The following is a 10,162-nucleotide window of genomic DNA, read 5'->3' as shown; positions in this document are numbered from 1 at the left end:
TTTTTTAATACAAATATTAATTTTATTTATTTTTACTTCAATTACAATACACCAGAGAAGAGAGCGAGAGAGAGAGATAGAGAGTTGCGAAAACAGAATGTAGGGTTGGTGTTGGCGGGAATGGGGGATGATGGGTTTCAAAATTATTGTTTGGTGGTGATAGTGGAGTATGTCAATCTGGTATTAGCAACGGGCAATGGTGGTTTCAGATGCCAATTTGGTACTGTATGTGGGAGGAGTAATTCAATCCAAGTCCAAGGTTCCCCAATATTGGATTTTTTTTTTTTTTTTAATTTTTTAATTTTTAATATATAATATTATTGCTTGTGTTTTCTGTTGTAGTTAAGTTTAGATACTTGGTTTCTTCTTTGGCTTTGTGGGATTGTTTATACCCAGTCAGTTTGTTTGGCTCATTTACAGATGTCAAAATTATGTCCTAATGGGGGTTTATGTGGGTTCTGTTTGGAGAGATTAATATTCCTTTTTTGTCAAGGTGTGGAATTTGGAACTCAGCTTTTTATAGCTTGGAAATCACTTGCTTTACGAATTAGCTTTTGTTTTGATTGGCTGAGATTGTGGTTGTAAATTTTTTTTTTCAATAAGCTCTAATTTTAAAAACGTTTGAAAGAAATAAAAATCATAAATAACACTATCAAAACCCAACTGAAAAACTTTGAAGTTTATTTGCCATGCTTTTTAATCTAGATCTATTCAGAAATGTCATTGATCTTTGAAATGAACCACTCTGTTAGAATTCGGAATTTTCTTATATAGGAGAAACTTTTGTTGTATACAATTAACGATGGTTTATTTAGTGGTGTTAGATTTAGATTGGCAAATATCTGTCAATAATGAAATGTAAGTAAAGGTTGTAATCCTTTGTCAAATTTTGAAGAAAGAACTGAGTCCTGAAAGTGCTTGTGATGTGCTGTATGAAGAATCTTGCTCGAGTGAGAGCATAAGCCCACTCAAGCGAGAATATAAGGCCGCTCAAGCGAGCATGTCAGATGCTGAAGCAAACCATGCACAATCTTACATGCATGACTTGCCCAGCCAATAAGTCTAGTAGGCACTCAGCCATTTGTTCTTGCTTCTTTGAACCACAAAGAGAGCCCACTTGAGCGAAAAAAGATATGTCCTCTTTCTTTTGATTTATTTTGTTCAGGATCTTTTCCCTTGCTTTTGCATCTCCATGTTGTAATCAAGATCATCAAGAATCCATGCCTTTTCCTTCATAGAAAAATATATTTTATTTGCCCAATCATCTTTTGATTCAAAAAGAGTGTTTGAAAGATTGGAACCACATAGCTAGCTTTCCAGTGAAGTTCACTGTTCCAAACTTTCAGGGAGGTTCCTTGGAGTGCTAGAGGCTTTGATTTATGTGAACGAGGAATTTGTGGGGGAAATCACTATAGAAGGATTCCAGAGGTAAACTGCTGTAGGAAAGCAAGTGGAGCATTTGCTGAAGCTGCATAGAGGGTCTGGGGTACAAAAGTTTTGAGTTGTGACTATTTGTAATTGTTCCTTTAATAGTGAATTTTCTATGGCTTTGTTTGTGTCCTCGGTGTAGTTTTCCATTGAAGAGGTTCTCCTTTGGTTTTCTACTTCGTTATTCTTTAGTGCTTTAACTGATTTGGTTTATCATAACTGTGGTAGAATATAATGTATGGGTTGGTTTAACCAATGTGTTTGTCCTTTATATCTGATAATTCTGCAGTGTTAATCACGTAGGGGTCTAAATTTAGTTTTTCAAGTGGAGACTGTTATATTGTAATTCTGAATTAACGTAATCAAATGGTATAACTTTCTCTAAGTATAAGGCATTCATAGTATTAAATAAACATATTCTTCCATGCTTCCCTTCTTCAAACTCTTAATAGCCTTTTCTAGCCCACTTGCCGACCTTGATGATTTGGTTAGTAGCTATGAAGCTATGCTTGTAAGATCAGTTAGTTCAGTAGTGAGGAACATATTGCGATCAGTCAGTTTCAACATCCGCAATTCAGATTCCACTAAGTTGAAATCATATGGTTCAAGAAAGATGATATTGGAAGGATCACTTAGCTTTAAAGGGAGGGAGTTAGAGACTGTGTTCTCATTCAAAACTCCTACTGCAGAAATGGAAAATGATGCATTCGGAAGATGTGTGAGCTCTAAGACTAGAGATGTGATGACCAGTTGGCAAAATCAGATAGTCACCATTGTTGGAGCCAAAGAACAATAGAAACAAGGCTGCATTGAAGTTGCAGAAAGTGTACAAGAGTTTCCGAACAAGGAGACGGCTGGTAGATTGTGCAGTTCTTGTGGAACAAAGCTGGTTTGTATAAGTTTTTATGCGCATTCCTTTACACTCATGCATGCTGTGTAATCTTTCTTTACAAGAATGATTTTATAAAATTGAACTCACCCCTTCCATTTCAAATGTTAACTAAAACCAAATGAAATGGTGTTGTTTCCATCTGTCCAAACAATATAAAAGCTTCTTGCAATTCACTTTATAGGTGGAAATTGCTAGATTTTGCAGAACTGAAGCTCAGCTCTATATCATTCTTTGACATCAGTAAACCAGAGATAGCTGTTTCACGCTGGTCAAGGGCAAGAACTAGAGCTGCTAAGGCAAGTTTTAAACAATTTGGTGCATGGTTAAAAAATATTGCTCAGTTATATATGGTTCTAAATTGCTGATTTTTTTTTTGGCAGGTGGGAAAAGGCTTATGTAAGGTTGGAAATGCTAAGAAACCTGCTTTACAACATTGGCTTGAGGCAGTAAGTCTCATGCTTAAAGTAAATCTTTGGACAAAACTACTAGTTTTATTTGTGGCCTGTTTTCAATCTTGTTATTCTCCTAAACAGATTGATCCCTGCCATCGCTATGGCCATAATCTTCAATTTTATTATGTGAAATGGCTCCACTGTGAGAGTAAACAGCCCTTCTTCTACTGGTAGGGTTACTTGGGACCAAAAGCAAATCCTTCAGATTGACTTTTGCTTTCCAAGGAGATTTATTTTCCACCTTGACATTTGAATTTTGAAAAATAACAGGCTCGACATGGGAGAAGGAAAAGAAGTTAATCATGATAGATGTCCTCGTTCAAAGCTTCAGCAGCAATGCATTAAATATTTTGGTCCTGTGAGCCTCATGTCCCCTTATGGTCCCTAGAAAGTAGAGTTAGAATTTGTATTACTGATAAATGCTTCATTTTGCAGGCAGAAAGGAAGGCTTATGAAGTTGTGGTGCAAGATGGGAAACTTGTCTACAAGCAGAGTGGTGAAGACCTTCATACAGGAGGAGGACCCAAAGATGCTAAGTGGATCTTTGTCCTTAGTACATCCAAGACCTTATACGTTGGGCTGAAGAACAAGGGCACATTTCAGCATTCAAGTTTCTTGGCAGGTGGAGCCACATTGTCTGAAGGAAGATTAGTAGTGGAAGATGGCATCTTGAAGGTATAAAAGAAAAAATTTGGGGATTTTAAGCACTGGCTTTATTAATTGGTTTCTTTTACTTCATATGAAATTTTTTTGATGTACTAACTCGATTTCTGTCAACTCAATTAGGAAGTTTGGCCTCACAGTGGGCATTATCGATTGACAGAAGAAAATTTTTAGGAACTCATGTCGTTCCTTAAGGAACACAACTTTGATCTCACTAATGTAAAGGTAGAGCATGCAAATTTTGTTCTCATAGTTTTTTCAAGTTCACCCTGTACAATCTCATTTTTGTAGCTGGCCAGCCACAACAGATATAAATCCATCTTTCTGCAAATATTGGAACTGCAAATAGTGATGACAATTGACATATCATGGAAGATATGCACTTTTATATCTAGCCAAAAACCTTCTGCTTTGTCATTGCACACATGGAGTTTATTGGCCTTAGTTCATATCAGATTTTGATTCACCATGAAGGCAAGTCACTAATGCACCACTCTTTTTATGCAACAGAAAAGCCCAGGTGAAGATGAAGAAGAAGAAGAAGAAGCCCTTTATAAAAAGGGCAGCGACATTTGCCTTCGGAGCAATCCAACTGAAGCAATTTTATCTCAGGATACTGAATCAACGAGTGAATGTGCACTGATTCCAGAGACCAGGATTCTAATGCTGCAGAACATCCCACACCATCCATGCCAAGATTGTCAGGAGAGTTACACCCAAAATGACCATACTTAAAATACCAAACCAACATGATGAATTTGACAGTTATAAGAGGGAAAAAATTAGACCAAGTTGCCACACTCACCCTCCAAATTTGTCTTCAGCAAATGGATATGAAACAGCAGAAGAATCACTTTCATCTGAGGAAGATTTCATGGTTCCGAAAATGAACTTGTTTGATGGATATCAAGAAGAAGATGATGAGCAGCCAATTCCAAAAGAAAAAATCCTGCAAAGGATAGATTCACATAAAGGAATGAAGTCATATCAGTGGGCTAAACAATTATCCAGTAAATGGGCAACTGATGTGGGGCCACGAATTGGTTGCATGAGAGACTATCCTTCGGAGCTTCAGGCCTGGGTTCTGGAGCAATCCAACTTGTCCCCAAAATCAAGAAATACTAATGCATCACCCTGGAGCTTTTCACGCTTCAGCACAATGGATACTACTCCATTTTCTTTGTTTAGAGAGACAACTGCAGTTAGAAGTTCCCTTGCTCCAGAGCAAGTAACACTGTCTCAAACAACTTTATAGATATCACTAAATATAAATATAGATGAAATCACAATCCATAATGGATTTTATTATATAATACTGGGGTAGAGAAGAGGATGTAGTACTTAATAAAAAAAGAAAAAAGAAGAGGATATAGGGATTCTTTTGCGTTCTTTTCTATGCCATTGTTTTCCATAGTTTTTGTATATTATGGTGGGAATGGAATGAGAAGCGAAGAGGTTCTGCAGGATGTGCTGCCCTTCAATCTTAGTAGGGAAGAGACCCATTTTAATTCTTTATGATGTATGCACTCATCAAAAAAACAAAAATTATGATGTATGTAGGTCCTATATTGAAATCATAAAGCCAAAATCATTGTTAAGATATCGAAGTGTATTTTCTGTGCATTTATACCCACAAGATATAATGCACATCTGAACTCTGTCCAAATTCCAACCACTGGCCCATTATTATCTTACTGCCTCCATTATACATTAAAGGAACTTGTTGTGTTGGGTTATGTGGAGCCTAATCTGTGTTTGATCTGGTTTGTGAATCAACCTGACCTATAAGTGTCACAATTTTAAATAAAAAATTTATGAGGCTTAGTCCATAAAAATTTTGACCCCATTTTTGGCCCGGTTGTTTTGGGGTATATAATATTTATTTGTAGTTTTAGATTAGGGTTCATTATATGGCCGGCCACTCTTGTTAAAAATGCAACAATTTTGTGAACGTAGACAAATTATCAAACCACATATTGTGTCTTGTGATCGTTTTCTCTTTGAATAATCTCTCTTTTTCGTCTCTCACATGTTCAAGAATTAGGTAAAATTCCTAACATGTTTTTCCTAGGGTGTACATGGCTCAGAATTTAATCGACAGAGAGAAAAAGGAACAAAAAACCGGAACCAAAACCTCGTGAAACTTAAGGGGATGTTTGGTAGAGTAGTTTGAGTAATGTTGTTTGTAATTTTTTGAAATACGTGTGGATGAAAAAGTGTATAAAAATGTGTATATTGTTGTTTAAAATGTGAAAATGTGAGTTTGACCTTGTCCAACAGGCCCTTAAATAATTTAGAACATAGGTCTAAGAGACTATCCTCCTGAGCCTTAGGTCTAGGTTCAATCAAGAAGCGCTAAGGCATCTCCCTGGGGCTTTTCCCGCTTCAGCTCAAAGGTTCCTATTCCATTTTCTTTGTGTAAACTGTAAAGAGACAAACTGCAGGCAGATTTTCCCTTGCTCCGGGGCAAGTAATACTGCCTCAAACAACAACTACACTCTTCCATATGATATTTCCACATAATAAAAGTGGATAAAAGAAGTTACCAAACTCGATCTCTAGAATCTTTAGCATATATACAATGAATAGATTTAAATCCCTCCATGAGATTGAGAGAAGAAGCCACAAGTTCTTTCCATGTGAAGAATGCTCATGCGTGTGTGTAGTAGTCATTTAAATTGGTTTCACACAAAAATAGAAAAGAGAAGAAAGGTGGAGATGCGGGGTATCGAACCCGGTACCTCTCGCATGCAAAGCGAGCGCTCTATCATGTGAGCGGGACTTTGTAGACATTATTTTTAACCTCTAGTGGAATCTAGTACGCTTATGTAGGTAAGAAATCATTGATTGATTTTGTTATTTTTTTACTTTATGAAATAATTAGATATTTTAATTCTTGTGAGTTGATTACTGGTTATTATGTTTTAACTTTAAGATGAAAAAAAAAAGTCCTAAAAGAATGTTTTTACTTAAATTTTTAGATTTGAAATCATATGTTTGATAAAATGATAGCCATTTAGTTAATATTTTAGTAATCAAATGTTAAAATTAAGTTATGTGCAATTATTTTCAAGTTTTCTTCGTGCATTACATAGAAAAATTCGCCCTCATTTAAAAATATAAAAACAATACACACAATTAACATTATTCTCTTTGCCTTTAAGCTCCAAAATTATGTTCAAGATACTTTTTTTAAAGAACAATAATGTACTAAATATTGAACCATACAAAATAATGGAAAAGATGGAAATGCAAATTTTTTCTAATGTATAAATAAATTTCATACACCATGTACAATTAAAATGTTTTCGCATTCCATTGCTAATTAACATTATTGAATTTAATATTGTTATGCATAATGAGTTTTTGAGCTTGTGTGTGGGACATAATGAATTTAACACTCTAAAGTTCTCATATATAGAAAGCAACGAGTTAGTACTTAGGATTTAGAGCACATCTCACAAGAAACAAGCCATGTAGTTTTTTTTCCCACTATTTTTAATTTGATAAAAAAATTATTATTTATATGTTAAATTTGGGGTTTAAAATGCCTATAGGTAGAACTCTCAAACAAGGAAATGTAAGGAATATTCCAAAATAACTCTTTTCATTACTCTATCTTTTATATCAAAAAAAAGAAAAAACTCTTTTCATTACAATGACACTCATTAACCGTACCCTTTAATGTATCCTCTTTCCGTTTCTTTTTTTCTTTTCAACAATATTATGGACGCAATGATTCTCATGCTCAATTTATTGCTTTTTACGATTATGAGTGATTGACAAAAAGTTATGAACCTATTGTCTATATAGATAGAAAATAATCTACTACATAACCAGAATCGCACAAGTCAATAGATCATGAAATTGTATGTCCAATTAGGCATATCTTTAAAATTATTCTATCCCTTTCCTTTTTATAGATATTAAATTACCATTTTAATTAATTAAAAAAGAAAAGTGAGGAACACTTATAGCACACGATTTTGGGAAAATTGAAAAAAAAATAGGGAAGGGCTGATAATGTAAAAGAAAAATGCTAGGACCAACAAATTGTCATAGTTCGTGTCCAACAAATTTTTGTAATATCCAGGGCATAGCGGTGATTTTCTTTTTGTGGGGGTGTTGGGCTTTTTCTACTGAATGAAAATGTTTGTTGGATAGAAAATTAGTTGGGCCTCAGATGTGAAAATCAATTGCAAGTAGGGGTGTGCAGCCAACTCGCCAACCTGCCAAAACTGACCCGATCCAACCCAACCTGGCGGGTTGGGTCGGTTTTTAAGGCTTGGTGGGTTGGGTTGGGTTACAAAATTTTTTTTGATAGAAGGTTGGGTTGGGTTTGGGTTATAAAATTCCAAACTCGCCAATCCCGAACCGACCTACCCATATATTTAATATATATTTAAAATATATTATATAATTAATAAAAATTTTAAAATAACTAGCTCTTCCTATCCTATATAAAAGCCAATTAGTTCACACAAACCTTAGTAAATTACTATTGTTGTTTAGTCATTAGTGTTGTTTGCCATTAAGGAGTTACATTGATACTAATATTTGGGTTTTTTTAATATATTTATATTTATATTTTTTTCTACTCAATTTAATAATAATAATAATAATAAATTTGTCTAACTCATGGGTTCAACCAGACCCAACCTGATCCATGTGGGTTGGGTTGGGTTAAATTTTTTTTGACCCACCATGGTGGGTTGGGTCAAAAAATTTCTTTAACCCGACCCATGCACACCCTTAGTTGCAAGGATTTCATAAACTTGAACTGCCGCAAAAAAGGGTTGGCCTTATTTTTGCAAGGTTCTTTGTTGGGCCATCAAAAATGTTGGAAACTTCACCAATTTTTGGCATGATAACCTGAATAGGCTTGTGCAGCGGAACCATATATATATATATATATATATAATCATCAAATATATAATTGCTCTTTATTATTAGACCAAGCACCAATCTAATTTTAATGTAAATGAGAATTGAACCCCAAATCTTTTGTTTAACTATCAAAGATTTTACTAGTTGAGCTAACTAAAACCCGTGAAACATATACCCCATTTAAAACTAACTTAATTGATGATGCCAAAAATTGTCAGTAAGTTGCACAGTCCTTACGTGTGCAACAAAGAAGAAGAAGACCTCATAGAGAGTACCGGTGTGGTACCGGCCAAATACCTTCCGAAGGTTAAGTTAGAGAATTTTTCACAACTCTAGAGTACCAAAACTAGGATAGATTATACATACCTTGATTTCTGAGGGCTTTGGGTTTTTTATAGTAGTGTGGAACTGACTTTTGTTTCTTGGCAAAGAAGGCATTTCCTTGTGGGGAAGATTCTCATAAATGCACGTATTTTGCAGGATCCTTTCCATATAGAGACTTTGCTGATTAGAGTTAATCGTAGGGCTTAAGACATTTCCATTTGAGGTTTCTTGGAGACCACTTAGCCCATATGGCTTCATTACCCGTCTCCCTTGCATCCGTTTAGTTGGAATCCGTCCATTATGGAGGGTCCGTCCGTCTTCCTACCCTTTCATCCTGGATACGATCTGTTCTACCGGTTGTTTGTCAGTATGCCAGACCATCCCTTTCCTTAGTACCATCTCTTATGATTGGCTTCAGTTGAATGGATCCGTCTACCTTAAATTTTATCCCCTTCATTAATAAATAAAAAATAAAATTAGTATTCATACAGTATTAGAACAAAAAAAACAAAAGAAAATAAAAAACAAAATACAAAAAACTGTTTGAATTTGATATATCTAAATAGAAGTCAAAATTCTACTGTATCATTAAATTCATCTATTATTAATTCTGTACTAAATTTCGCTATAATTTCCCTCTTGATATGCAAGATAAAGAGTTTATTAGAATATTATCTTTCATTTTCTATTTTTGTGAAACATCAAGCTTCATTTTGTTGCAAAATATGATTTTTATAATATTCATAATTGAAAATACTTGTTTCATGGTTGCAATGAAAGTTAGAAAAATAAGTACAAGTACAACCACTCTATAAACAAATTGGTAGGCTATTAATCTTCTAGTCTATCACTCAAGCCATATTATTCACACTGATTTGTTAGATAGTAAAGGCAACCCTTTGTCTATTACTTTCATTTATGGTCACCTAGATCACTCAAGGAGGAATGAGGTGTGGCAACAAATTAGGAATTTAAAAAACTTAGCTCATCCTAATTGGTTATGTATTGGTGATTTCAACCAAATACTCACCAAGGAGGAGGAAAAATTCTCATTTAATCAGGGCACAATTGTTGGAGTTGATTTGTTTCAACAACTCATTTCTGAATTGCAACTTTGTAATTTAATGGCCGTGGGATAGAAGTTCGCATGGATGAACAACAGAGAGGAGGAGGGGTTTGTGATGGAGAGGCTAGATAGAGCATTTGCTAGTTCTGATTGGGTTAATTCATATTCACATTATTCCCTGCACAATCTGCCAATAGTTGACTCTGATCATGGACCTATACTGCTGAGAGGAGTTAGAAGTACTCCTGAATAGGGAAGAAACAATGTGGGCTCAAAAGGCTAGGAGCAATTGGATTCTAAATGGAGATAGAAATACTAGATACTTCCAAACTATGGTTAGACAGAGAAGAGCTAGGAGTAGAATTTTACATATTAAGGATGAAGAGGGTTTGCTGTTCGAGGATCCAATGGAAATTGAAAACAGATTGACTAACCATTTTAAGTCTTCCT

The 10,162-nt window shown here is 34.9% G+C and overlaps 1 pseudogene; it reads left to right on the top strand.

Annotated features, from left to right (window-relative positions):
- Positions 1-280: 280 nt before the first annotated feature.
- LOC126692803 (IQ domain-containing protein IQM6-like) lies at positions 281-5,039 on the top strand (annotated as a pseudogene).
- Positions 5,040-10,162: the final 5,123 nt, after the last annotated feature.

This window comes from Quercus robur, chromosome 7, assembly GCF_932294415.1.
Source record: "Quercus robur chromosome 7, dhQueRobu3.1, whole genome shotgun sequence".
NCBI classification, from domain to species: domain Eukaryota; kingdom Viridiplantae; phylum Streptophyta; class Magnoliopsida; order Fagales; family Fagaceae; genus Quercus; species Quercus robur.
The sequence above is the reverse complement of the archived record's forward strand: the minus strand, read 5'-3'. Positions and strand labels throughout refer to the sequence as shown.